Source organism: Condylura cristata, unplaced genomic scaffold (genome assembly GCF_000260355.1).
Source record: "Condylura cristata isolate star-nosed mole 26May11 unplaced genomic scaffold, ConCri1.0 scaffold00019, whole genome shotgun sequence".
Classification (NCBI taxonomy): Eukaryota; Metazoa; Chordata; class Mammalia; order Eulipotyphla; family Talpidae; genus Condylura; species Condylura cristata.
The window spans coordinates 3,125,903-3,130,543 of record NW_004567120.1 but is presented as its reverse complement, the minus strand read 5'-3'; the positions used below and the strand labels follow the sequence as shown (position 1 = coordinate 3,130,543).

General features: G+C 35.5%; 1 protein-coding gene across 1 annotated transcript in view; it reads left to right on the top strand.

Annotated features, from left to right (window-relative positions):
* The first annotated feature begins 404 nt into the window (after positions 1-404).
* Positions 405-4,641, top strand: part of CYSLTR1 (cysteinyl leukotriene receptor 1) — a 10,130-nt gene continuing 5,893 nt past the window's right edge. The window contains exon 1 of the mRNA XM_004685611.1: positions 405-485. The gene's annotated coding sequence lies outside the window, so the exon portion shown is untranslated. The remainder of the gene's footprint in view (positions 486-4,641) is intronic.

The following is a 4,641-nucleotide window of genomic DNA, read 5'->3' as shown; positions in this document are numbered from 1 at the left end:
TTAAGGAGGCATGAAAGGCTTCTCCAGAAATTATGAACAGTCTAGCCCATCTAAAACACAAGGTATGTTTGAAAAGTAGATGCTTTTGAGTCATCTCTATCTGAGGTGGTGAGATCCAGAAGTGAAGCAGCGGTAGGGATGAAGAAAAATGGAGAAGAAAAGATTAAGACTTGATATGAGATTAAATAAATGTTAACTGGAAGTGAAGCAAAATTGGGAGAATTCCTCCTCTCCTCACTCTGTTTCTCAGATCCACAAAATCCTATAACTAGCCCTAAAATTTTCAGTAAAAATTTGAAATCTCATCACAACCTAGACCTGTGCTTTGTGCATGGGCCACTCCCATGACCTTTCTGAATGCTCCTAAGGTCATTAACTTCCCTTTCAATCTTATTTCAACTCAGGCTTCATCTGATATTATACCATAAGAAGGACTTGCCCCTAACCAGGAACATATGTGAAGGGTACGACAGTACCAGAAAGAGGTATGGTTCTGTTTTTCTAATGAATCTTGTTTTTCATCTTGTTAATGATCTTAACAAAGTAATTTCATCATCTGTACTAAAAAGGAATTACATTTATGGTTACTGCTAATTTATATTAATCAATACCTCATTTGTTTAGTGCTAAGACAACTCTTGCCATCTTGTTTTGTATCCTTTCCACTTCTGAGTCAACACTCTTCTTCCTCTTCAGTCTAACGGCTGCTTGAAACAGGAATAGAGGCCTAGGTATCTCTGTATCCATTTAGTGTGTCTCATTATTGGGGAATCACAGCAAATTTGCAAATTCTATAAAAACTAAATGTTGTTTAAGATAAGCAAAGCATCATATGTGAAATGAGAAGCTTAAACTAAATAAACTCTAGCCTGGGATTCATTATTTTTGTGCAATTTTCACCGTCTTTTTATGGCCCAATATAAGTTACTGACTTGGTTATAATAAATCAATTGATCCTTAATATTAAAATTTCTAGGAAAGCTTATTTTGATCTATAAGGATTGGGAAGTTTATTAACAGGACTGAAGATCATCTGTATGTTTTTTTACTAATGTACTTATCAATTTTCTTTGACATTCTTCATCTCAAGATCTGGGAATTTCATCTTTATATAGAATGTTTAACAAAGTAAACTAATTATTAATTTGTGTCAAGGTATGGTCATTTTTAATCTTACAATTAGCCTTATAATTTAGTACCCTCCTTAATACTTTAGAAAACAGCTCACAGGACAACTTTAGGCCCTGAGGCTGGAAAGGTTTTTAATTATAGTAGAATGAAAAGATAACTCAAAGGACAATACCTTCAAGTAATAACTGGTTCCATGATCCGTTCACTCATTTACTGAGCATTTGTGGGCATAGTACATATGTTTCAGCCCCATGTGAGATGATTTCATATAGATCAAGCAGATAATCAGTGAGGGGAGATAGCATATGCAAACAAATCATTAAACTGCAAGATAGCTTTACAGTTCTCTAGAAGAGAAAAGTTAGAAATTACCTGGGATAGAGGATGAAGGAACGCTTGGTCAAGAAAACATAATTCAAGCTAAGAATTGGTAGTTTTCCCATATACATAGATGGAGGAAAAAGAATTTAAGGAAGAAGAAATGCCATGAAGAGAGATAAATAAGCGGGCCAGTGCATGTCCCTGGGGTAATGAAATAGCAGTTGTACTGAACAAGAGAAACATGAGGAAATTTCAGTTATAAACAGACTAAAAAGCATTAAATATCTAGGCCAGAAATTAGGACATTTCTGCTACTCTCTATCGGGGTTCTCTTCAGCAATTTGTGAGAAAAGTTTTGAATGCATACTCATTGACAGCCATGTCCTGACATCTGTCCAAATTTATCATTTCAGTATTATTAAGATTTCATATACTTCATGCCTCTCAATGGCACCAACTTCTAATAATAAGAAACACAGAGTATATCTTTTTTTTTATTTGATTAGAAAGAAAAATATGCAACCTCTGCCCAGTATTCATTTTCTTTGCCAGCATTTTTAATTCGTTTATTTAAGAAATCTGAGGTTGTAAGAAACATTTTTGCTACAACTGACTTTTAAATTTATACCAAGATTTTGGAGGATGGCACAGTGGTAATCAAAATCTTTAAGTCTGGTACAATTAGAGTTGAGTCAGACAGTTTATCTTTATATGTCATGTTGACCAAATGCATGATTTAAAGTGATGAATTGCCTTGGTAGTAGTTTGTGGTCTGAGGACAAGCCTCTGTGGAGGTGTTGATCTTATTCGCTGAATTATATACAATACTGTAAGCAAATGTTACCTCAATTAAAAAATATATACAAAAAACTTGAACTTTATTCTGATGTTACTCAGGAAAGGGTGAAAATTATAGAGCAAGGACACGACATAATTGGCAGGAACAATGTATGGTAAATTATTCTAGAAAGAATGTGTAGTGAATATAGTGAGGGTTGAGGTTGGTAGGAAAGCCAGGTGGTAATTAGCTTTTTTAAGTTATTTTTCTATGCCATTTTTTTTCACATTTCATTAGTTTGTGAGTCATTTACATAAGTATATAATTTGGGGGCTACAGCTTCACACCTCCATATGTGCACCTGCTTCATTCACTCTCCACCAAAATGATCTAATACTTTCCTTTTTAAAGTGTAGTTCTTTTTTAAAAATGCTGTTATTAAAAATCCCAACACCACCATCTAGTGTCTGATACAGGGGTAACAAAACAAGCAAAATAGTTTCTCTTTCTTCCACAATTGCACAGGAGTTCAAAGAGAAAATGGTGAGAGAGGCAGACCTCCAGAAAGCAAACTGAGAAATAATGTGGAGATTGGAAATACTAAACTAATATGTCTAGGATCTTAGATAATCACTCTCAGAGTGATTCATCTCCAATTTTTTATCATTTTATAAATAGTTCTTGGTAGAAAATAACATTACTTCTTAATGAAAGGGGGAAAATGGAAAGACTAGCCAGGATGGACACATAGATGAATGGATGGAGAACACATCCTCACTGCAAATATAACTGTTAGCAGTATTAAACCAGGGAAGGTATATCCAACCTAAAACCACTATCACAGCTGCCCGTTCCTGTATCCCTAGAGCAAATATGAAATCTGTCCTTCTGTTCCTAACAGTTCTTGCATACTTAATCTGTCTTTCCACCTTACAAATCCCAACTATTGAAAATAGTAGACTCATTTTTCTCTAGATCTTGGGTAATCATCCTCAGAGTGATTCTTGTGTGTTCAGTTTTTTTTATCATATATCAACAGTTCTTGTTGGAAAATAATACTATTTTTTAGAGATTTATTTATGCATACAGAACTGGGTTACAGGCCAAAGGTGCACAGCGGTGAGGGGATTCACCAGAGACAGAGTGGGGAGCAGAACAGACTGATGAAATACACTGCTGAGGGGAGCAGCAGGCGGGTCAGGAGAGGTCTGCCATGCCATGTGGATCGCCTCTCTGGCCAGGAATCAAATTCATGCTGAAATGGCTTTAGGTTTGTAGTGCTGTGCTTTAACCTGCTGCACCACCAGGGAGGATCCCAAACTATTTTTTTTAATGTATATATTTTTACATCATTCTTAATTTTCATACAATGTATGCTGTATCATCTCATGTACTGCCCCAAGAAATTCTAACCACCAATTCACCTGTGTGCCATCACTGTAGTCACTTGTGCTTTTCCTACCCGTTTTGATCCAATTTGCTCCCCCTCCCTCAAGAATGTTTCTGCTTATAGTTGCCTGTTCATTTTGCTTTTTACTTTGTTATAGTTACTTCTCCTCCCCACTGATCCTTTGTTTGGGTCCCCTACATTTTTCCTATAAGAGAAACCATCTGGTACTTTTCTTTTTCTTTCTGGCTAATTTCACTGAGCATGAAGCCTTCCATCTCTATTCATGTTGCTATGAATGGCAAGAGTTTACCTTTTTGATTGCTGAGTAATATTCCATTGTGTGTATACGTGTGTGTGTGTGTATACACACACAACATCTTTTTGATCCAGTCATCTATTTTGGGGGGACGTTTTGGTTTTTCCATAGCTTACCTGATAATAAACATAGGAGTGAAGGTCCTCTTTCAAATTAAAAGTCTTTGTGTCCCTTAGGTAATTAACCAGGAACGGAATTCCTGAATCATACAGAAGCTCCATTTTAGGAGCTCCACAAAGCTTGCCATAGTGGTTGGAATAATTTTCATTACCACCAGCAAAAAGGGTTCCTTTATCTCCACATCCTCATCAATATTTATTGTTGCTAGTATTTTTAATATGTGTGTAAGGCAGTATCTCATTGTAGTTTTGATTTGCATTTCCATGATTACAAATGTTGATCATTTTTTCAAATGCCTGCTGGCCATTTGCAGGAAAATAATGCTATTACTTAATGAAAGAGAAAGAAAAAGAATGACTGGCCAAGATGGAATACTGAACAATTTTAACTGTTTTACTGAGGAGGAAAAGTTGTATGAAAAGCCAACACTATAGTGATGGTACATAGGTGAATTAATGGAGGGAATTCTATGGATACTACATACAAGAAAAGAAAGCAAACATTGTTTTAAAAAATCATGAATAATGATGTAAAATATATGTAAGTAAATGATTTCTTAAAAAATAAAGGCCGGGCCCTCGCTGG